This window comes from Pseudopipra pipra, chromosome 16 (genome assembly GCF_036250125.1).
Source record: "Pseudopipra pipra isolate bDixPip1 chromosome 16, bDixPip1.hap1, whole genome shotgun sequence".
In the NCBI taxonomy this organism is placed as follows: domain Eukaryota; kingdom Metazoa; phylum Chordata; class Aves; order Passeriformes; family Pipridae; genus Pseudopipra; species Pseudopipra pipra.
This window is the reverse complement of record NC_087564.1, coordinates 2,411,207-2,435,681: the sequence shown is the minus strand read 5'-3', so window position 1 is coordinate 2,435,681 and position 24,475 is coordinate 2,411,207. Positions and strand designations below refer to the sequence as shown.

The 24,475-nt window shown below is 51.9% G+C and overlaps 2 long non-coding RNA genes across 3 annotated transcripts; one reads left to right on the top strand and one right to left on the bottom strand.

Moving 5' to 3' along the window:
* Positions 1 to 8,829: 8,829 nt before the first annotated feature.
* LOC135422952 (uncharacterized) lies at positions 8,830 to 18,191 on the bottom strand. Of its 2 annotated transcripts, none has more exons than XR_010434656.1 (3): positions 16,734 to 16,903; positions 15,950 to 16,021; positions 8,830 to 13,253 (listed from the first exon to the last, which is right to left on the bottom strand). It is a non-coding gene; the product is annotated as an uncharacterized LOC135422952 (long non-coding RNA). The 2 variants fall into 2 exon arrangements; XR_010434657.1 differs by lacking the exon at positions 8,830 to 13,253 and adding an exon at positions 13,279 to 13,502 and having other exon boundaries at positions 16,734 to 18,191.
* LOC135422954 (uncharacterized) lies at positions 11,152 to 23,685 on the top strand. The gene is made up of 2 exons (XR_010434659.1): positions 11,152 to 11,225; positions 13,305 to 23,685. It is a non-coding gene; the product is annotated as an uncharacterized LOC135422954 (long non-coding RNA).
* The last annotated feature ends 790 nt before the right edge of the window (positions 23,686 to 24,475 follow it).

Genomic DNA, 24,475 nt, shown 5'->3' with positions numbered 1-24,475 from the left:
TGCTCCTGTCAGGGTTCCCCTCTCAGTGCCCCACAGCTGCCCCTTCACGGCGTCCCCTCTCCACCTCAGTGCCCCTCAAATATCTCAGTGCCCCCCTCTCAGTGCCCCCCTCACAGTCCCTCCTTCCGCTCTCAGTCCCTCACAGTCACCCTCCAAATCTCTCCTCTCATTTCCCCCACGGATGGCTCAATGCCCCCTCAAAATCCCCCCTCTCAGTCTCCTCTCAGCCCCCTCAGAGTGCCTCCCCCCAGGTCTCTTGCTCACTCTCCTGCTTGCTCCTGTCAGGTGCTCCCCCCTCAGCACCCCACAGCTGCCCCCTCAGTCTCCCCTCTTCTCAGTGATCCCCTCACAGTGTCCCCTTTCCATCTCCCCTCAGATGTCTCAGTGCCCCCCTCACAGTGTCCCCTTCAAGTCTCCCCACATTCCCCCTTCCCCTCTCAGTCCCCTCACAGTCACCCCCACAAACCCCCCTCTCAGTCCCACTGTAGATGGCTCAACACCCCCTCACAATCCCCCCTCCCAGTCTCCTCTCTCAGTCCCACCATGGACATCCCTTCTCAATGCCTCCCTCACAGCCACACCCCTCACAGCATCTCCTCTCAGTCACCCCTAGTCCTCCCAGTTTCCCCTCTCAGTCCTCCTACAAATGACCCCTCTTGGTCTTCCCTCACTGCAACTCCCCTCACAGTCTCCCGTCTCAGTTTCCCCTCAGTTCCCTCTCTCAATCAGCCCTCGCAGTCCCACCACAAATGTCCCCTCTCAGTGTCCCCTCACAACCTCCCTTGCCAAGCTCCCCCTCAGTGCCCCCATTTCCCCCCCCCCGTGCCCTCAGAGCAGCCCCACGTGAGGGCAAATCTCCAGTGGGAGCTGACCCTCTCTCACAACAAGCCCAGCCTCACTTTACAAACACCTTATGCTCTGTCTAGACAGACCTCCCCAGCCCAAAACAGGTTTAGAAGACTGGTGCTCATATACTTCCATGGATTTCCATACTGGTTCCCAACCTGAGAAGCAGGTCGTATAAGCCCTGGTGACGTGTGTGGCAGCAGAGCTACTTGTACCCAAACTGGTTGCTTGGGGCTGTTTTCATCGCCTTTGTGTCAGAATGTCCTTCAAGGGCAGCCTCAACGGGAGGAGAGGCTGGAGAAGGGCACTGAGACAATCCCGAGGATGTGTTGATGAGCTCCATAAGCCGAGGTGGATTCATCAGCAACAATGTATTGGTTTAAAGGAGATCCATAATGACATCTTCTTTTCAAAGAGTAAGTCTGCCTTTTGTTTACTGCAAAACTGGAATTCATTGCATTTACTTCTACATTTACATGCATTTCATTACATTTACTTGCAAATTCTGTATTTATTTACATGGTGCCTGTCCTTGCTAAGGTCTGGCTGTAATCAGGTGGAGGTCTCTCACAGGCCTCTGCTTCTATCACTGTATTACTCATTAGTTACCCAAGTAAGGGCTCCCTGGTGCTGCCTGCTTTAATTGCCTTCAAAACCAGCGAGTTCCCATCTGTTTCAGGATGTCTTGGTGTGGGACAGGGTTCAGTGTCCCACAGTGGCTCCAGACATGAGAGCAACAGCTCTCGTCCAGCAGTGTTTTACTGTGACAGAAGGCATTTATCCCAGTTTAGGTGAAGGGAATACATTTTGCAGTTGGAGGTGAGGGGTGGGAGTCAGGTCAGATGTCAGGCACGGCTGAGGACAGCAGTGCCCTTTGCTGGCTGCTGCTTCGATTTTTTAACAAGTTTGGTTGGTGTATTTTGAACTGCAGCTTGGATCACTTCTTGTGTTTGCCTTGCCCCTTACAACCTGGGCAACCTGGAGCAGTGAAAGCTGTCCCTGCCCAGGGCAGGAGGGTGGAATGAGGTGGGCTTTAAGGTCCCTCCAACCCAAACCAGTTCATGATTCTATGATTACATCACTTGTGGAATTGCTGGAGCAGCTGACACCAGGAGCCCCCATAGCACTTAGCTCCCCTGATGACCCCCTTCCCTGCTGCTGCTCTAACTCTGCAGCTCTGGCATGAAGTCAGGATGGAGATTTACCACTGGGGACAGATCCTGAGTGGTCCCACAGCTACCTCCTGGCTCCAGGGGGTTCGTGCTGCCTGGTGCTGGGCAGCACACCGATGTCACACCAGCACTGTGACTCTGACCACACAGCCACTGAGCAAGGGACTCCGACAGCCCCAGTGCTGGGACAGGAGCTGCTGTGTTGGTGCCTGAGAGGGAAATGCCACGTACTCAGCGTTGGGAACGGGGAGCAGACCAGAGGAGCAGACATGGAGGGTGTGGTTCCTCTTCCATTAGTTTGGAAGCAACTCTATCTTTACAGCAAGATCCAGGCTTGCCATGTTGGGGAAATCAGAGCGGGGCTGTGAGTCCCAGGAACAGAGTGGAAGGGCAAGGAGGTGCTTTGGAGAGAGGGAATTCTTTCCCTGAGGCAGTGGGGGCAGAGGAGGAGGATCCTCTTACTGCTGGGTCCTGCAGCTTCTCTGTGACATGATGTCCCTTCAGGATGGCCTCAATTGCCCCCTGCCATGAGATCCAAACACCACTGGGTTGGTGGCAGGAGGGAGAGGAAGACTTTGCCTGTTATCCACTGCCCCCAGAAACAGGGCTATGATTAAACACCCCAAAAACCTAGGAATTCTGCAGCACCCAGGGTACCACAGCCCTCTGGTACCAGTATTGCAGGAGTCAGACGGCCTGAACCACTGGCAAATGCCGAACACGGAATGAGCTCAAACAGAGCAGGAGGATTTTGTGAAAAGAAACTCTTTGAAAGACACCACGTAACAAGCACACCAGGATTCCCAGTTTGGACCCCAGTGCACGGCTCCCTGCTGCCCCAGCTGATGGCTAAGCCCTTGCTTGGATTCCTGCAGCCTTCATCCACGGTGCTCGGGAGGCAGGGTGAAGCAGGTGCTTAATGGATAACTCCTTTATTCAGGGACTAGTTCCAAGAGAAATTGCATAATAAAACCTGCACTGCTGCAGCCCATCGCCAGACTTCCTGTCTCCAGAACTAAGCTGCTTAAAGACACAGCTCCCGAGATCCTGCCCTCCTTCCCCACCCAAAACATGGAAGTATCATTTCTATAGCTTGTGACCTCAAAACCTTACAGCCAAACAATTAGCAGTGTTTGAATAACTTCTGAGGAGCTCTGCCCTGTAACTTGTAGTCACTGTGGCATCATCAGAGCAGTTCTCAATGGGAATGGGAGTCTGTTTTTCCTGGTGATGTTATGTCCCAGCACCTGGATGCATTACCACCCCTGTGTGCTGCCAGAGCTGTCCCAGGGAAAAGAGAAACCCAGAGCCTGTTGTCTCCTCTCCCCTCGGCCGCCGCACAAGGTGCTGCCTATTCTTCCTCCAAGCACATCTGGTTACACACACCCTGCACTCATGGGATTGTGGAGCAACTTTCTGTGAAATAACTGCTGTTTCTGGCTTCTGATTTTCATTGTATGTGTGAATTCCGTGGTGCTCAGGAAGTGGCGGTAACCCGGGACCGCAATCACAGCGCTGTTCTGTCTTTAGCCCTCTGTCTGTGCACTTCTGCAAACCCTCAGCTGCTTGGGCTGCGGAGCTTTGCGCACATCCCAAAGGGTCTCCTTGCTTCATTGGATGCGAGAAAAGTGGGTTTTGCAGGTGGCTAAACATGTTCTGTAAGTGCCATCCTGTCATTTAATGCTATCAGGCACTAGTCAGATCTGATTCTGATTCTGCTCTGCTTTTCACTATGTATTCATTAATTCAAAGCCTTTTCCTACCTACTTGTTGAAAGAGTCTAGTGGGGACTGGATGCAGACTTGGACATTACTGTGAACTGCTCAGATTCCTGTCTATCAGCTGGCAAGCCCATCCTCCCTACAGGCACAGCTCAGATGTAGAGGAATCTCCCATGTAACAAGTAAGGCTGTCTCACAGAAGTGAGAATAACAGTTCAGGAAAAACATGTAGTCTTCTGTCATCAGCATAATCAAATCTATCACTCAGAGGTGTCCTTCTTTCCTATGTCCCAACTGTGAAGCCTTTTTGCTGGAGTTGGCCTGTATTTTTGCCATGACCAACAAACTATTAAGAAAAATCTGTATAAATCTGTCTTTGCACTCTCACTCTGGGTTGTTGCTTGATAAATCATAGCTTGCACTTTGTCTGAGAGACAACAGTCCACTTGCTTTATTTTTAAGGTCAAACTGCTCTGAAAAATGTCTGTCTTTGGGCTGTGCTACGTTATGGTTTCTCGTCCATCTGATACCAGCTCGCACCCTGCCCCACGGTCAGTTTAAAAATCATATTTCTAGCCATAAAATAGTGAGTTCACTTTTAGCAGTTGCAATTAGTGGTTTGTGGGTGGTTTCAGCCAACATGGGCCAAAAGAAAGACATGGAACTTTTTTTCCCCTGCATATTACGGTGAAAGATCCCTTCCCCGAGCACCCAGAAAGGCAGGATGCCCATAGATACACTCTGGCCATTTGTGAGGGGAAGATTTCTGTGTTTGCCACCTCCCTGCCTTGTCCTTCAGTTAAAGGTTTGGCCTTCCCCATCACACCATCAGGAGGAGGGTGCATTAGCAAGCTCTTCGGGTGCTGCTGCTCACACCTTGGCGTGAGGTGGATCCCAGATGAAAGGCAGTCCAAGTTCAGGTGCTGAACTGTGAACTCCGGCAGCGAGCACAGTTCCCTTCTGGATCCCCACAGGATCCACCTCTTGCCTGAACCCATATCTTGGAGAAAGACCTCATCCTTCCCACGAGGCTGGTGCCTCCCTCCATTCGTTCTCCTGTTCTCTCCTGGCAGCTCAGAGCAGTGGCGTGTCAGCATCTTCAAACCCGGGGGAGTGGGTGATTCCTCGTCCCTTGAAAGGTGTCTCCACACTCCTCCTCACTCATTTCTGCCCTCTGCTCTTCCCACCATGGCAGGAGAGAGACAAGACCAGTACCTTCCAGTACCTGAAGGGAACTTATGGGAAAGATGGGGCAGGACTATTTACAGGAGCATGTGGTGACAGAACAAGATGGAATGGGTTCAAACTGACAGACAGTAGGTTTAGATATTAGGAAAAAATCATCCCTGTGAGGGTGGTGAGGCCCTGGCACAGGTTGCCCAGAGCAGCTGTGGCTGCCCCATTCCTAGAAATGTTCAAGGCCAGGTTGGACGGGGCTTGGAGCAACCTGGGCTGGTGGAAGGTGTCCCTGCCCATGGCAGGGGGTTGGAACGAGATGAGCTTTAAGGTCTCTTCTAATCCAAACTATTCTATGATTTTAAGATCAAGGGCTCAGCATGTTTGACCACACTAAGCATTGCTCCTTTTGATCCAAGGTCATCCTACCATCTATTAACTCATTTGAACACACTGCATATGTTTTTCGTGGAGGTAATTCATTACTGTAAATCTCAAAGTTCAGGTATTTTTCTCTCTCTGCATACAGCTTTCATTTTTTTAGTGGTAGCAGTGCTCACAGCAATGCAGTGACTTTCACACAAGTGTCTGGGATGACATTTGGAAACGCCCTCCCTGTGTTCTGGCTGACGGTCCTTATTTTTTGCTGCAGCAAAATCTGGTGTTCCCAAGAAAACTCTGCCCAGGCTCATAATCTCACCACCATCCTGTGAGCAAAACTCTGCTGAGCCACTGCAAAGCCAGGCCATGGGGACACTGGAGGCATTTCTCCCTGCTCTGCCATTGTTGTGGCTGGTGGAGGCAGCTACAACAGCACAGCTCTGCAGTTCCTCCTGCTCCATTCAGCCTTGCCTGTACCTCTGCCTCTCCTCTTCTTGCTGTCAGCCATGGCTTCAGTGCAAGGCTTTGGTGATCTCTAGGAGCCTCATTCCCGGGAAATTCTCCATACCTTATCAATGTTAATCTTGGCTCCCCCACCAACCTTTAACCTTTTGCTGTGGGTTCAATTTTTAAAAAACTTTATTTCTCATCAGAGACTCTGTTGAACTTACAGAGTCACCCAGAGAGCAACTCCAAGCTCCTTTGCAACATCAGCCTCTCTCCATTGCCCAGGTTAAAAGCCAACTGTGAAATGTTTTGGATTTAGGTGGCAGACAGGTCCCTCACCTTCTGTGTTAGGCTCCAAGGGTCAACTCTGCCCAAGTTCTTGGAGAAAGGTGCAGCCTCAGAGGTGGCTGCCCCGTCCTTGCTCAGGCACTGCCACGTGCTATCACAGAATCATGGAATGGTTTGGGTTGGAAGGGACTTTGAAGATCATCTTGTTCCACCCCCTGCCATGGGCAGGGACACCTTCCACTAGCCCAGGTTGCTCCAAGCCCCATCCAACCTGGCCTTGGACACTTCCAGGGCTGGGGCAGCCACAGCTTCTCTGGGCAACCTGTGCCAGGGCTCCTCCTAGGGAAGGATTCCTTCCTGGGGACTGTACACTCCTCCCAGGGAGGAAAGGGCCCCCAGCGGTGGCCAGGAAGCCTTTCTGGAAAACTGTCCTGCTGAACCAGTTCCAATTTGTATGAAATTCTTCAATATTCATCAGGGCAGGGAGCACACTGAGTTGGGCTGACAGGGGGAATACATTAACTGCCAGTTTGTGCCTCCACCCTCGCTCTTCCTCTACCACAAGGTGTTTTGTTTTGGACAAAAAAAGGGCAACTTCCAAGGAGTTCAGAGCTCAATGCTGCCTGGTTTGGGACCAGTGGAAAGTGGGACCTGGCCCAGTCCCACATTGCCCCACAAGTCGGATGATGATGGCTCTTTCCCCCCTTTTTCTAGCAGATAACAAGTTTGTGGAAAACTACTTTATTCAGGTGGGTAACTCCGGAGTATTCAGGGATTCAGTGAGTATTCAGAAACCCCCTGAGGTTTTAGTTTTTGGAATTTTGAAAGCACTGAAACCTTCTGATCTATTAATTGATAAAGAAAACACTTAATTTCCATGCTGTGTGAGCAAAGCTTTAAAAACAGCTTTTACCTCTGAAACTGAGAAAATGAAAGAAGTAAGAAAGGACAAAGTTACATCAATACACCAATCCACCAACCTTCCCCTCACTGAATTTTTCACATCAGTTTGATTCAAACCAAATTCCTTATTTTTTCTTTTTATGGCAACAACCAGTTCAAAGGCCCCACTGTTTCTCCAGCCCCGTGGTTCTCTCAGAGAGCTCCTCGGGTATGGTTTGGCTCTCATGCATCATCCTGCTGGATGCTTCTTGCATCCCTCCTATCACCTTGTTTCAGCTGCCTGAATCACACCTGGAATCTCCTGGGTGCCCAGCACAGAGCCAGACCCAAACTCTTCCTGGTGGTCAAATCCAGAGTTTCTCCCATCACAGCACAAGGGCTTTAGCTGGAAAACTTTTTTCCAGCAGAAATCACCTTTCTCCATAAGTTTGCACAGTGCCTAAACAGTGGGCTCAGGTGAAAGTAGAAACAACTATTGTCAATCTTCTAGATATAATAGAATCATGGAATCATGGAATCACAGACTGGTTTGGGCTGGAAGGGACCTTAAAGCTCATCTCATTCCACCCCCTGCTCATTCCACCCCATTCCACTAGACCAGGTTGCTCCAAGCCCCATCCAACATGACCTTGAACCCTTCCAGGGATGGGGCAGCCACAGCTTCTCTGGACAACCTGTTTGGGTTAAGGGGATCAGAGCAGGGCAGCAGAGTGGCTGTGGTGGTGGTAATAATCAGCACAGGAAAAACTGGGATCATTTCCACTGGAAAATCTGTGTGAGAATGACTCCAGTGAGGTGCCCGACTCTGTTGTTTCAAGGTTATCAAAGAAATGATCACCCTCCCAGCTGTGATGTCCCACTCTGTGACATTAATGGCAGGGAAATTTAAAGCCGAAGGAATGTCTTGGCACAGTATGTAATTTGCCTGGGGAAATTAGTTTCAAAAAGGATCAGAAAGTTAAATACTACTGCTGAGCTTAAACGAAGGTGAATAATTTTATAGCCAAAATAATATTTTTCTATGATAAATTATGTAGAAGGCGAGAGTAATAAAATGTCATGCTCCAGGGTATAAAACAATCCCTGTAAAGGTCAGGAAGCTCTTTTAACATACCTGCACATACCTCCAGATGCATTTTAATTTGTTTGGATTTTGTGTCCTTGATTGGACACGATACTTGTCTCGCCTGAAGTTCCTCAAGGCCAAACACCTCGTTGGGTGGACAGAGAAACCTTCCCCAGCTCTCCCAGGATATTGCTCCATCCTTTTCAGCGTGAGGTGGAAGATTGTTACACATATCACTCCTGTCCCATTCCTGCAAGACTTGGCATTGGTGGCATCTCACCCTCTGACTTGTGACTCCACAATTTTGCTGTTACAACACTGCCTCTGATTACATCAGGATTAACTTTTCAGCCCAAGCTGTCCACCCTGGGCATGATGCTTAATTCCTGCAATGTGGAGTTCCACAGTGTGGCTGTTGATGTTCTCTGTGCTTTGGTCTTGGGTCATCCACAGCACATTCAGCATTAAGAAGAGAAACTCCCTTTTTTCTTGCCTTTCTTCCTGCCACACATCAGCCATTAAAGCTGATCCCAGCCTTGTGCTCAGCAGGGGAGTGGAGCCAGAGCAGCTCTGAATCACCCAGCCTGGAGGTCCCATCATTGCCATCCTGGAGTGGGGCTTGACAAACTGCTGCAGCTCATCTCAGCCCCCCAGCTCCTCCACATCCAGTGTACTGTTAAATATCCATTATGTACTACTAAACAACCCCCAAGCAATAAGTTTGGCCCCTCAGTCAGGTCAGCTCCGCTCTCTGTGGCCCAAGCCCACATCTCCCTGCTTACCTAAAGGCTTCTCAGCTGCCTGCCAGGTTCCTCTACACAAGACAACATTTGGTGCTCATTCAGGGCAATTTACTGGGCTGGTTTGAATATGAGAGCTCTGAAATTTATTTCACACTTGTGAAATGAACCCAGACCCAGCCTCTTCACAGCGGCTGTCAGTGATGCTTGCAGCATCCTGCAATCCTGGGTGGAATTTGCTTGTGAGCTTTGTACAGTTACCCTCTGGGAGAGAGAAAATAGGGGAGAATTCAAGCTAGGAAAGGCAATTTACATTATTGAAGTGTTAAAGCAGGACAGAGCTGTTATCTCAAACCTAAAAGCAGCCAAAGACTTTGTAAAATACAGGATTTTCATAGAATCATAGACTGGGTTGGGTTAGAAGGAACCGTAAAGCTCATCCAGTTCCACCCCCTGCCATGGGCAGGGACACCTTCCACCAGCCCAGGTTGCTGCAAGCTCTGTCCAACCTGGCCTTGGACACTTCCAGGGATGGGGCAGCCACAGCTTCTCTGGGCAACCTGTGCCAGGGCCTCCCCACCCTCCCAGCCAAGAATTCCTTCCCAACATCCCATCTAACCCTGCCCTCTGGCAGTGGAAATCCATTGCCCCTTGTCCTGTCCCTCCATCCCTTGTCCCAGGTCCCTCTCCAGCTCTCTGGAGCCCCTTTAGGCACTGGAAGGTGCAGAAGACAGATCCCCTGAGGCATCTGCAAAGAGGTACCAGTAACCACTGCAGTCATGACATGGCCCTGGTCTCCCCCCAGCCTTCAGTCGGAGATGCCCAGAATGATCTTTACCTCTTCCAGAGCAATGGCAGCTCCATCTCCTCCTTCTCCACCTCTCCTTGAGCAAGCAGTGACCCTCTGCACCTGCAGGCCAGCGCGAGTTCCCCCTGTGGCACTGTGACATCTTCAGAGCTGTGGTTATGAACCTGCATCATCTGCGCCCAAACCAACAAAAATACATCCCAAAACTGTCTGGCTTTGTATTTTCCTGGAGTTTGAGTCCAGTTGAAGGCATTAGACCATTTTTTCTATATTTTTGGATGCCACAAGTCAGTGCATTTCGGGTGAACATGGAGCCCTGTCACTCAGGTCAGATTAAAGCCTCAAGAGAGCAGAGCTACTGTCTGACAAGATGGGAAGCCACGAGGTGCCAGCACAGCCCCGGCGCTGCCAGGGAAGGTTTCAAAGTTCACAGCACCAGCCTGGTGCTCCAGCCTGAAGGAAGGGGGACAATCCAGGCACCCCAAATCCCCTCCCTCCCCAGCTGGCCCAGGGCACCGAGCTCGCAGACCGAGTGATCTCACAGCGCTTGGGCAAGGCAAGAAATCCTCGTGGCTTCCCCTCCCAGCTCCCCACTTGCAGGCTGAGCCCTTCCTCCCAGACACTGATTTAAAGACGTGCAGTTGAAAATGAGCTAATTTTGCTTTAAAGGCTGCGAGCCCCGACACAGGCACTGCACCCCTTGCCCGCTGTCACAGTGCACAGACTGTCACTGCGAGAGAGCTGCGCCTCATTTCAAGGCTGAATTTGTCCAGCTTCAGGCCCTGGGACATTTACCTCCCTAGAAATAATGTGGGGATGCTGTAGTCCATTATAGCAGAGCTGTCACTTCACTTGATGAGATCTCTGGACAGGAGCTTGGTTTTTAACACCTTGATGTCCCCACATACCTCCTTCTTTTTACTCTATTTTTTTTTCCTTAGACATTAAGGAAACCATATTTTATTTTCAGGCTTTTCCGTGCAACTGCAAGGACCAGATACTCCTCTTAAATGACAAGAGCTGAGAATCTTGTGTGCTTGCATGACCACAACGATTTTAAAAACCCCTTTGACTAAACCACTGCCCAGGTTTTACGGAAGATGCGCGAGGCTGATGTACGTGCGGGCTGCTGACACCTGGCGCAGAACACGCGGGCTCCAAAGCACCTCAAATTATCTCCCGTTGGCTTCTGAAGAGACGTCTCCACCCTCCATTCAGAATGACAACTTTTGGCAACAACAAGAAAACAGAAATGACAGATGGTAACAAAATCTGGTACACAAACATGACAGTAGGCAGTATAATGAACATTTCACCCACTCCTTCATTTATGCTAATCGGTGCTTTTGAGCAACCGGAATTGTTCTGCCAGACAGCCGCGGATCTGAAGCACAGCAGAGCAAATCTCAGAGGGCCACCAACCTGAAACCAGGGTAAAACCTACCAAGTGACTCGCTGTGAATGAAATTAAAGTACCACTAAACTCCAGCCTGCTCTGGTGGACACTGAAAAATCCCCCCGCTCCCAAAAAGCACATCGACCTCTCCTCCTGCCTGAAACTCCTGCCCGGAAAACACCACGTCCACAAAACAGAGGCAGTCCGGTCTTCCTGCTACCCAAAGCTCCACCAAAACTCAGAGGAACCATCAAAACTGAGAACTAGCAGCCTTGCAGTCAGTACATACTGTGATAACAAAATGTATTTGCTTTGGTGATGAAAAATTGCCTCTAAAAAACCCCTTTCTCCCAGATTCAGCTCTCTGGGATGGACTCTGTCCCCACAGGAAAATAGTTACTCTTCCCTTTGAAGCCCACTTATCTCACACTGACATTCTCAGTGGAAGGTGCTATGTCACCCACAGACCTCCTTTTATTTCCTATAAAAATGTAAATCAGCCTATTTTTTCCCCCCAACAACCTTATGTAATGAGCAGTGTTCTCGCTCAATCATTTTGAAGATGTGCTTTAGCCTCTATTTTATGCAGGAATCTGTTGAGACTGAAACCATTCCTCTCCTCTTCCTGATATTTCAGTGCTTGCAATAGATGGAGCTGATGCAAAGCTCTATCGCTGTTCCTGGGGTGGGCAGGATCTGAAGACATCTCAGAGAGCAACAGCAACACCCTTATAATCTCCCGAGGGTATAAAATAATTCTTCTCATAAATAAATTGCCAGTGCTTTCAGGAAAAAAAGGGGCAACCTTGAGCAACTGCCCCCAGAGGTGGCTGGGGTGTGTAATTGTACAAAACTGTGTCTATTTGTAATTATAAATGGGGTCCTCCGTGATGAACATTTCCAGACACTGCCCTTCTGGGTCCCAATTTTCCTTTGCTTACAGTGCTGTCAAACATAACCCATGGCAGATGAAACATTCTCTTCTGGGACAGAATCACAGTGAAAACTCACGAGAAAAAGAGCAAATTTTGGCCCAAACATTTCAGTTGCTTTTGAGGTGAAAACCCCCACCATATGATCCTAATGTGCTTCCAGTACCCAGGTCTGTGCTCAGCCCCAGGAGAAGGGGCTGGAGATAATTTTTATGTCATTTTTATATCAGCAGTTCATCTGATCATAGAATCACAGATCTCCCATTGTGCTCATGAAGATCCACCCAGATTTCTCCAACGTAGAGAAAACCTTGCTTTTCCTGCTTTTTTCTTATCCCTTTGTCATTTCCTGCCCTGGGTGAAGCATCCCAACCTGTTTAGTTGTTCCTTGGGTGGAAACTACTCCATTTCTTTAATTATCCTTGTTGCCTTCCTCCTTCTCTCCTGGCCCTTCTGAAAGCAGGTTGCCCAGAGAAGCTGTGGCTGCCCCATCCCTGGAAGTGTTTGAGGCCAGGTGGGATAAGGCCTTGAGCAACCCAACCTAGTGGGATATGTCCCTGCCCATGGCAAGGGAGGTTGGGACTAGATGATCTTTAAGGTCCCTTCCAAGCCTTAATGTTCCATGATTCTATGATTTGGACTCCAATGCTCCTCCCAGCTGGACTGTGCCTGGGCCAGCTCCCAGCCCACACCCCATCTCCGTCGATGGCACTGAGACATTGCTCAGTCTGGCTTTCCCAGACCTGATCCCATCTCAGACCAAAGCCCTTTCATAGTATAGTTTGGGTTGGAGGGACTTTGAAGATCATCTTGTTCCACCCCCTGCCACGGACAGGGACACCTTCCACTAGCCCAGGTTGCTCCAAGCCCTGTCCAATCTGGCCTTGGACACTTCCAGGGCTGGGGCAGCCACAGCTTCTCTGGGCAACCTGTGCCAGGGCCTCCCCACCCTCCCAGCCAAGAATTCCTTCCCAACATCCCATCTAACCCTGCCCTGTGTCAGTGGAAATCCACTGCCCCTTGTCCTGTCCCTCCATCCCTTGTCCCAGGTCCCTCTCCAGCTCTCTGGAGCCCCTTTAGGCACTGGAAGGGGCACAGAGCTGCCTCTTCTCCAGGCTGAACATCCCCAGCTCTCCCAGCCTGGCTCCAGAGCGGAGTTGCTCCAGCCTTCAGAGCATCTCTGTGGCCTCTTCTGGACTTGCTCCAGCAGTTCCACATCCTTCTCATGTTGGGAACCCCAGAGCTGGAGGCAGCACTGCAGGTGGGGTCTCACCAGAGCACAGCCCACCCTCACCTTGTTGCTCCTTTTCTGGGATGCAGCCCAGGACATGGTTTGCTTTCTGGGCTGCCCCTTCAATCCGTAGGTACAGATGGCATCTGTTAAAAGATAAGCAAATCCTAATTTGTTTTGTTTTGTTTTGCTTTTAGGGTTTTTTTCAAGGGTTTGCACAGACACAGAGGCTTCTCATCCCCTACCACCCATACTCCCCTCTTCATTTTCCTGGTGTCAGAGTTAGGAAGCCACACATGATGTTCCTTCTCTGCAAGACCTGGTGAACTGGCTGGCAGGTCGTCTGGTGAGAAGGGATCTGTCCTGGGATGCTGTGAAAAGGTGGGAGCTTCTGCCTGTTGTTTGCCACGGGAAAGGGAAGATGTCTGCGTTCAGCTGCTGCTGATACCAGGAACACCAGCTCAAACCCAGGAACACCAGCTCAAACCCAGGAACAGCAGCTCAAACCCAGGAACAGCAGCTCAAACCCAGGAACACCAGCTCAAACCCAGGAACACCAGCTCAAACCCAGGAACAGCAGCTCAAACCCAGGAACAGCAGCTCAAACCCAGGAACACCAGCTCAAACCCAGGAACATCAGCTCAAACCCAGGAACATCAGCTCAAACCCAGGAACAGCAGCTCAAACCCAGGAACAGCAGCTCAAACCCAGGGACATCAGCTTGGGACGGTGCTGCTCCGATGCTGCTGTGGCTGAAGGAGGCTTCACCCCGTGTCCTTGGCGGCCCAGGTGTGTTCACAGGGGTCCCCCAGCCTGAGGTCCCCGGGGTGCCCCGGTGCTGCCCAGCCACGGACACCCAGCTGTGGCACGGGATGTGTGGGGCACAGGGGCTGGGATGTGGTGCTGGGTGGTCTCTGTGGCTTTGCTGCAGCTCCTGGGGCCAGAACCCCAACAGCCTCCAGCTCTGCCGGGGCCGTCCCCACATCCCGGCTCGCTGGACACACTCAAAGTTCACGGTGCTATAAATACCCGGAACAGGGCGCCAGTGCTCCCGGCCGGGTGGGGGGGCTGAGAAAACCCGAAGGGGTTTCGTTGCAATTAACCCTGTGGGTGCACAAGTCCTCTCTGTGCGGTTTGAGAAAGAGGAATCCTCCGATTCAGAATGTTTCTAAAGCCAGAAGAGTGCAGCAAACTCCTTCTGTGGGCTGATTCCTGCTGGGAACAGCCCTGGGATAGGTAGTGGGATTGGAGGAGTGCAGGAGGCTGCAGGACAGCACAGGGAATGGGTGGTTTGTGGCCAGGAACATCCACAGTGTGACCTCCCAGCTTGGGCAGATCCTCGTGCTGGGGACACGGTGATGTGGGGCCAGCATGGCTTGTGTTGTCCCCTGAAGCAGAGGCTGCCTGTGCACCTCTCACTGCCCTCAGAGCACAGCCTGGTGCTGCACAGCCCCACACCCTGCCCTGTACGGCCCCATACATGTCAGTCCTTTACCCCCGAGCCTGCCCCGTGTCCCTGGCCCCATGTGCAGGTCTCACTCCCAGCAGAAGGGCTAAAACTTGTTCAAAATCCCGGAGTGCCACAGAAATGCCCTAAATCAGGACAAGCTCCATCGCTGGCTCAGGGACAACCCCAAAACGCGGAGTCCCCAGTGGTGTCAGGTCACCTGAGGCACAGCACAGTGCAGTGAGGTGTGAAGGGGCTCTCTCTGGAAAGCCAAACACATGGGGAGACCCCCATTACCCTACTCAAGGCTGTACAGAGCCCTTTCATGGTGCCAAATGTGTCTTTTTAAGCATTTCCCTCACAAACTCTACTCTGCTGGGTTGAGGGGCAAGACAGTCTCCAAGGAAGAGCCTCTTCTTTTCCCCTTTCACCCTGTTCAGAGCACGGGAGATGGAAAACTCAGAGCAATGGCAGAGGACAAGCCTGCAGAGCAGAGCCTGATGAGCTGTTTGTGACCTTGTGGCTCCTGCTGGGGCTGGACACAACTCAGTGCACACATGGCTCAGGACCGAGCAAGGTCCTTGTCACCGAAGGTCTCCCAGCACCCAGGGCTGATCCCCAGCTCCAGCGGGGCCGGGCTGTCCCGAGCACAGGGCCGGACATCCCCAGGGTCTCGCAGGGGAATCTCATGGGCCTGCTCAGGTCACAGTGCCCAGCTGACCCTGCCACCAGAACAACCTCATTTCAGCCTCGCAAATGTCACCTTTCGTGTCCCTTTGGGCCAAGCAAAGGCACCTTCATCACTTCACTCTCCATCATTTCCCTCTCCTCCCCATCACCACCGCAGTTCCACCTTGGTGCTGCGGGATGCCACAGTTCTTCCCGACACTTGACCAGAATTTTGTGTTACTCAGGTCGTATCTCCTCATGCCCACAGGGTCCTGCCCCACGGCTGCGCCCTGTGCCCCGTCCCCCATGCTCCCTGTGCTGGCTGCCCCAGGGCTGGTCCCTCCACGCCCCCACGGCCACCGCGTGTGGCATCGCCGGATTCCGTGCCCGGCACGGCACCGGAGCAGAGGAGCCGGAGCCGGAGGCACTAGGGGGAGATAAAGGCCGGGACATGCTGGGCCCTGCGCCCTCGCCAGCCCCTCCTGTCCCCTTGTCCCCAGGGCCACCCTGGTCCCGGCTGCTGGCGGGGACAAAGAGGAGAGCTGCAGGTTTCCGCCTGTCACAGTCCCGTTGCTTTGCGGGGTCTTTCCTGGCATCTTCGGTCTCTGGGAAGCACCTCTGGCAACGAGAGGCCTTATGGCATTTACATCTTCATGCAGCAGGTATAAAAGCAAGAAACCACCTTCTCCCACGTGCAAAGAGCACAGGGGCTCCCCGAAAACTCACCCAGGAGGAAGGAGAACAGCATACAGCACCCAGACCAGGGGCCAGCAGGGAGGAGGGGTCTGGGGACCCAGCCTGGAAGCAGAGAGTGACACACACTGCTGAGCTGAGCTGGAAGCTCAGCCTGTCGTTGCTCCAACTTCCCTTTCCCAATGCCCCTCAGGTGCACTTGGCATTGGCACAGCCATGACAGCCTTCACAGGACCCCAGCACCAGCAAACTGGGCACCTCCAGGGCTAAAACCAATCCAGGGGACATCTGGCTCTAGGCACCACCCCGATATCACACCAGCTCCTCTCCTCCCATGGATGTTCCCTTCTACAGGGGCTCCCTGCAGCCCCTCTCACCAGAGATGGGAGGATTTCAGATGGGCAGAGTTTGGGGGAGGTCCCAGGAGACAAAGCCAAACCAGCAGGACCTGTCCCCAGCAGCTGTTTGTGCCCAGCTGGGTCACACAGGGCCCTGTGGGTGCAGCCCTGGCTCCCGTGTCATGAATTGGTGCCAGATGCTGGGCGGGCACAGTGCGAGGGCAGCTCCGTGGGCAGGAGCCACGTGAGGGGGGCACTTCTCCCTTGTATCTTCTATGGATTAGAAAGAAAAGTTACATCTTACCCCGTTTTTCCAGTGTGACTGGCACAGAGTTAACCCAAATACTACTGATAAAGGTTTGTATGTTGCCTGTGATGCCATCAATCCATAGTGCCCTTGGGACCTGGGCTCACCAGGCACATCCCTGAGCTCCCCCTAAAAAACCCCCACAGCACCTGCCCCCAAACCACCAACCTACCCCAAACTTGTGTTTTCTCTCCCACTCTCCAGTTTGGTCACACCGTGGCACCGCTTCCCCTGCAGCCACATCTCTGATTCGCTCATATTCACAGTTATTTACAGCTCCAGCTCCACAGTTCTCAATACCCTCACTCTTGAACTTCCCATCTGCCGGCGCTGGAGGGGAACAGGGCGGCTGGTAACGCAATCGGGATGTTGGCCTCGGACCAGGAGGCTGGATGCAGAGGGAGGAAGGCAGAGGGGTGCCTGGGGCAGGGTGTCATCTGAGCCCCTGCGGGAACAGGGTGTCTTTGCCTCGATATGAGCTGGCAAGAGCAAGAGGAGGGAAGGAGATCCTCCGTCAGCGCTTTGCTATGCACCACACTCCCTGTCCCCCACTCCCGGGACACACGGACTCACCGCTGTGGTGGCAGCACACCCATACCCAGGGCTGCTCATCCTGGCTCCTTGCTCCCTCCCAGGCCTGGAAAGTTTCACGGCCTCGTTACAAACACACGCTCAAAGAGCAGAGATTGGGTGCGTCAGTGCTTTTCCCGTGCTGTGAGGCGGGGGAGGTGCACACGGGAGCACCCCATGGCTCACCCCGTGTGCCGAGTGTGCTGACAGAGGCGGCTCTGACATGATGCTGTGGATATAAAAGAGCTGCAGATTTGTGCTCAGCCCCCAGCACAGCCCCTAAACCTTTTGGGGGCTCTTGTGCAAGTCTGGGGTTTGCACTGTCTCTTAGCCAGTAGCAGATACCCGTGGATTTGCAGCAGTTTTACCTGGAAGTAAAGGCTTATTTTTTCTACTATTTTTCAATAACATTAAATAAAGACAAAGGGATTGCCTGGGATTGCTTGTGGCACCCAGTGCTGTGACTGCAGCACAGCTTCCCCACTGTGAAACGCATCCTGTGCCACCATGGGACACCAGTCCAGGATCTTGGGCTGCAAACAGGCAGGGATTGGAGTTTGTTTCAGTTGTTTCCACACTGCTGTTTTGCTTTTAGCAAATCATTCCTAAGATGGTGCCATTCTGCTGCATGTTCTACCCATTCAATTCCCATCTCCCGGCTTGGACACAGCCTTTGAAAAAGGACACCTCCAGTGCACCCCCAGCACTAACCCAGCCCCTCTTCCCAAAGGCTCCCGCTCACAGGTGCCTCGTGCCAAGCCCAACGTGGTCACTTGTCTCAGAGTGTCGAGTACAAAGCATATGCAGGACAGATGGGTATGAGGCTTATAAGATAATTAAGCATGTTAATGAAGTTCATTTGCATCTAGCTCTTAAATTCCCATAAACTCGGCGAAGCTGGGAAATGAGAATCGCTGCTCGACGCTACAAAGCAGCGAAACTTTAGTTACCAAAAGGATAATCACCAAGTCGAGACACAAAGCCATCAAGGCCCAGCCGGTTGCAGCCCCCCAGGCCCCCATGGCAGAGCTGTGACACTCGATGCCACCGATGCCACTGCAGCAGCACAGAGTGCTGATGGGCTTTGCTGGACTGAAACAGCACAAAACCAGGGAGAGCAGGGGGAGTTATTGCTCCAGGGAAAGACTTGACCCAGAGATGGAGGAAAAGGTCAGAGTGGTGGTAAAAGGAAAGCCCATGGCTGGTGTGGGGAGCCAGGTGAGAGCACCTCCTCTCCATGGGCTGCCCCTGAAGCAGGACCAGGGCAGGGTCCTTCGGTGAAGCCTCAGCGATGGCACAGCAGAGAGAGGCAGGTGGGTACCCCTCAGGCACAGAGGGAGTCCAGGGCTGTGACCAGAGAGAGCTGGAACTGCCCCATGAAACTAGGGGAACAGCTGGAACTTGGGGATTGCCAGGGAACACCCAGGAGAACAAGGGTAGGAGCTGAGAGGAGATCTGCCCCACACTCGCCTTCCCCAGCACCAGAGCTGGGAGGGCACAGGGGGTCCCCGTGCCCAGCCAAGCCCAGAGGTCACCTGCGAGTTCTCAACTCCTCAGGAAAGCTGAAATATCACCTCCAGTTCAGCAAGGAGGGCACAAGCCAGGCAGTTTCCAGCCATCCATGGATCACAGACTGGGAGACAGCTCCAGCTGCTGCAGCACCTCTCCATCACTCCCGAGCTGATGGTGGTTCCTCAGAAGCAGAGACCCCACGAGCAGCACAGCTGTTGTCCCCCATTGTCCCAGAAAGCCTTTTGGGAACTGCTGTGAAACACATCCAAGAGATGTCTGGGCTTTGTAAGGAAAGTCCCCACGTGAACTAATCAAGCACAGGGTGGATCTTTGAATACACCCAACACTGGTGTACAACACATCCTGAACAAGAACCAAAGCACAGAGAGAGAAGAAACTTTAACATGGGGTTACCCCGGACAAGACAACGCCAAACTGAACACAGGAAGGCAAGGTTTATTTGAAATACCTCGGTAAGATTTATTAAAAATATCCCTTGGCAGTTGACAATCACCATGATCCATAATTGGAACCTAACTGGACAACATTGGAACAGTTTTCGCCTATAACAGAAGGTGAACACCCAGGAACACCACAGCAAGGCCTACACATCCCTACTGGCATCAAACACCTGGGCTGGAACTGAGGAGCACAGGGCAACGCCTGGCTGTGGCACCAATCACACCACAGGCATTACTGTATGCTCTGATACTTACCTGGGCTGTGGGAAAACCCAACTGTTTAAAATACAGGGAAAAGAATTAATCAGAACCCAGATTCCACCTCTCCATGCTTCCAGGGGGACAAAGCTCTTGGTTTTGCTGCAGCTGAGGGAGAGCATCAAAATGGGAGGTGGGAGGTCTGGCTGGACCCATCCCGATGCTGTGGCTGCCCCATGAGAAGGGTCCGGTGCCGCAGGACACGATGGCAGTGGGTCACTGGTCATCGACATGGAGCAGGATCCAGAGGAAACCTTCACATCTTCCAGCTCAAACCCTGGCTGGGCAGGGGCTCAGGGCTTCATTAGGGGCTTCATCCCCCAGTGAAACCCCATGAACACATGGTGGAAGGCTTAGGAGAGATCCTAAGGGAGGCAGGGGGTGGTTGGTGGGACGGACAGACAGACAGGATTTGTTCTTTGGGTCAGATTCCAATTTTGGAAGCACCAAGGCTCCTCTTCTCAACCAACCACCCCCCCTCAGTCAGTCCTTGCTCTGTGGACACTCACTCCAGAATAACTGTCTCACTCCCCTTTCCAAGCGGATCGAGTGGATCAGAGTGAGGCATTGCTATTCCAGAGCAAACCATCGATGCTCTCTGCTAAAGAGAAAAATAACTACTTCAAATTCATCCCCCACTCTGGCCAACACAAGCTCCCTGGGGGGAAAAGCTCTGCTGACACCTCCTGCCACAGCTGGCAATGGCCTCCGGTGGCTGCACTGCCCCTTCCCGACACTTCAGAGCTGCACTAAAACGAGGAAAAATCAGGAAGGAGTCGTTTTCTCACCCAGCACTGGGAACAAGAAGGTCATTTATCACCAACTTCATGTGACAAATTCCTTTCACGTTTAAAACACGTCCTAGGTATGTCCCTAATAAAAAATTAACTCGGTGGCTTCATGATTACCAAAGAAACATTGTCAAAAGCCAGATCCAAACCAAAGGGCTGAAAAACCTTCTGTTCCAAACTGTTCCTCTTCCAGACCATGCGCAAAGGGCTGCAGCTGAAGTGGGGCTGGAGCAAAAATACAAAAGCAAACCGATTTGGAGTTGACATAGTGTATTGTGAATTACTTCTCAGCTTTTCTACATCTAAGAGAGCGTGAAATGAGCGTCCGTGCAGTGAAACAGTTCAATATACAACTGGTTACAGAGCTGCAGGTAATACGTTGGATCTATGTACACACAACGCTTAATATTTCACAGATACAACTTTTTTCCATCTCGGTTTTGTCCACAAAGCATTGGCAGAGTATTTACAGCGAGGCCTCTGTGAGGAAGCCCCATCCCCTGTCACAGCCCCATCCGAAGCTGCTCGAGCAGTGGGTGTAAACAGAGCGGTTCCCTCTTCCTGCAAGGGAGGGACAAGGTGGGGAACACGGGCTGAGCTGGGCAGGAGGGAAGAAATGATGTCCAGCTAACCTGGAGGCTTCAAAACAGTTTGATTTGCCTTTTTAAAAATTTGCAACTGGAAACTGTTCTTGGTTAATTTTCATTTCCTAATTCAGTAACGTTTCGATGACGTTCTCAGTTAGTGCTTTCTACCCGTCTGTATTTCTGTTCATCCCCACGTGTGCCTGTGTGAGGTCAGGCAGTGCTGAAGCCTTGGGTCAGCACCGAGGCAGCTCCTCAAGGAAGCAGGGGATGCTCAAGGAAACAAGGGAATGCTCAGGGGTCTGTGCTCGCTCCCAGACCCACCCCCTGGCAAACCAAAGCCAACCCTGGTTTCAGCTGATTACTCCAAAAATAATCTCTCTCAGGCTGTTTGTAATCAGGTGCTGCCACCCTCGATGGCTCATACAGGGGGAGGTGTCACTGTGTGGACGGAGGGTGGGCAGACCCATCCCCATCCCATCCCCATCCCCACCCTCATCCCTCGCCCCAGTCCAACCCCCATCCCCGGCCAGCCATGGTCAGACAGCAGCGCTCCGATTTCCAGCGCAGGGTCTCAGTAACCAGCTGAAATTTGCTCCCACGAGAAAAGCAAACCAACAGGGAGGAGGGAAGGTGCATTTACAAAGGTGTCCACGGACTGGCTGCACGGAGCAGGCAGTGGGATGTTGTCCTAGAGCAAACCTTCTGTATTCGTGCTTAATTGGATGCTGCTACTTTTGGTCTGTGTTTGGCCCAGCCACCTGTGAGAGTCTGTTCTTTTCCTACCAGGTTATAAGAAAACAAGCACTGATAAACAAGAACTCCGTCCTTGAAGGAGGCATCTCATATAAACTGAAATTAATTGGTGACTGGCTATTGGCCAATGGCCCTCCAAGGGCATTTGAAGGAGGAAGCGAAGAGGAGGAGGATGAAGCCCCCAGACTCATCTAGGAAAGACCCCCCGAGGTGCAGCACACAGGCACAGGGGAATTCCAGTTACACAGGAGTGCACAGGAGGGGCACCACCTACACCACAGGGGGGAGGGACTGAGGGCCTCTGGCTGGGCAGTGCTGGCCACACCTGCCCAGGTAGACATCACAGGTTAATCGTATGAAAAGCAGAGAGCTCGTGTTGGGAGCAAACTCAAGCTTCACACAGAGGACAACGTTGCCTGTTGTGGGGACACCCACTACTGTGTGAGCCTGCCGACACCCCGAGGATGCAGCCTGTGCTATGGGGAACTCTGAGCATTCTGGGGTCAGTGACACAACCCTGTAAGTAACACCTGAGTCAGTGGGGGGTTGTACTGAGGGCTTATTTCCCTCCTCTTTCCTCTCTCTCGTGTTCTCCTTTTGTTGGCCACTTCTTTGTAATAAATATTGTTTTGTCGAGCTTTCAGCAGTGTGGTGGTTTCGGTTTCAGCATTCTCCCAGCTGTGTAATTTGGTGATGAGGGTGGGATGCTGAACATGAAACACCCCGTTGCTGGGGAAAAAGTGGACTCTGCAAGTAGAGTGCATAGCTCGTAGAGTTGTGCCACTGATTGTGGAAAACAAGCAGGACCCGCCGGTGGAGTGCATAGCTTGCAGGGTGCGCTGCTGTTTGGGGTTTTTTTGTGGAAAAAGTGGGACCCACACAGTCTGTGGGGCTGCTGCTTATTGCTGGGGGGGGCAGGGTAGAGAGTGTAGCTGTCACCTCCTGTTTTTGTTGTTCTCATGCGAGCTGTGTTGTCTGTCCGTTGTCAGTGTGAGCTCGGGGTGTTGGTAACGGCACCGTAATCCCTTATCTGTTAGACGGGGTTTTTCCTGGACCCCACAGTGATGGTGTGTGCAGGGTCGGCTGGTTGCTGCCCGACGAGACTCTTCCTGAGTCTTTCCTGACTCTTCCTGTGTGAGCGTGTTGGGGGCTGTGGGTGGAGGAACCAGCATGAGTTTGTTAGTAACAGTGTCGAAACCCTGGGATGGGGGTCTGGAAGGTGCCCCTCCTGTTGAGCATCCCGGGTGGATGCAGGAGCCTTGGAATACGCTCTGGGATCGTTTAGAAGCCACACCAGGGCCAGGCCACTGCGCAGGAGCCGCAGGGAGGGAGGTGGCCCAGTGGTGGCTGCAGCAGCAGGAAAGAAGAAAAAAAACTCTCTGAGTCTCCAAGCCCTCCAACATGTTGGGTCTGAATCTCAACTACACAACAGGAGGAGAGCTTGGATGCAAAGAACAGAAAAAAGAAAGGGGAGAACTTGGATGCAAAAAAAAAGAGAAAAGGGGGGAGAGCTTGGACACATGAATCCTCTGAAGAGTGGACTCACAGCGTTGGAACCATCGAATCTATTTGATAATTTAAGTGTCTACAACTTTGGTTTTGGTAACTTTAAAAAAGTGAAATTATTTACATAGTGTATTTTGTGCTTTAAAGCAACAAACACCAAGTCCTAGGTGCATGTGTACAATTAGATGCCCTCACACACATCCCATAGTCAAGATTTAAAGAACGTTAAGAATAATAAAATTGATGAATGAAAAATAAAAAAGGTTAAAACTTCAGATTGATTGATTGATTTATGCCTGTGTGAGGGATCTGAGTCGTGTTTGAGACTCTGCTGTAGTGGGTCTGTGGTTGTGTTTGTCAATGTGGTATGGGGAAAATATTCTATGGTTTTACTGCTGGGAACTTGACTTTTGGAAAAGATACAACGGAGCCGTTGTTGGCACGAGGTTGGTATCATAAGCTGTTGTGATTTCAGTCACACGTGAGCTGGTGTCACCACGGGAAAACACCACTCAGGTGAGGAGAATGAGACCACACTGCTTTGATCCACGGGACACCCTGAAGGTGCATCACCTGACTGAGTGGGGGGTTGTACTGAGGGCTTATTTCCCTCCTCTCTCCTCTCTCTCAGGTTCTAGTTTCGTTGGCCACTTCTTTGTAATAAATATTGTTTTGTTGAGCTTTCAGCAGTGTGGTGGTTTCAGTTCTGGCATTCTCCTGGCTACACCTTCCCAGAGCTTCACTGCCAGCGACGGGGACAACTCAGCTGCAGGAGCTGCTGCTGCCTGGGCACCACTATGGCACCTACATGGCAGCTCCAGGGGCACAGCCAGCTCCTTCCCAATCCCCCAGCTCTCCCATCATTTACACCCCTGCCTCCTCCACCTCAATGCCGAAGGACTGAAAGACCCCAAGGGTGGGAAAGGAGGAACCCAGCCCCTGCCATCAACAAAGGTGATGTTTCATGCCCAGTTAAAAATGCTGTTTCATGGGAAGAAGGAGCTTTGCAGAACAACATAACACCTAAAGCCACCCTGCTGGCACTGGGGAGCGAGGTGACTTTCCTGAGAGCACGAGGAGGGAGCCTGTTTACCTGTTCCTGGGGAACTCAGTGAGGGTGGCCAAGGTCCTTGTCATCTTTGGATACTGCTGCTGCCTCCTCACTAACTGGAGACACCCACCATCGAGCAGGAAAAATTCCCAAATATTCAGTGCAAACTTAGAACTGTGTTGTTTGTCTCAGCAGATGCTGGAGTTGTTAAGGCTCTTGGCTTTAGAGAGTTTATTACTTTGGAAGTTTAAAGCTGTGGAGTGGGGTGTAACAGCTCTGTCTTAGCATATATACTGTACATCTCTATATCTCAACAGGGTCTCTGAAACTAGAAGCAAGTAAAGTGGGGAGAGGGTCTCTCGGGAAACCGTGGGCTCCTGCACTGGGACACAGGGAGAGGAAAAGCTGCCGGTGCCGCTGGGACT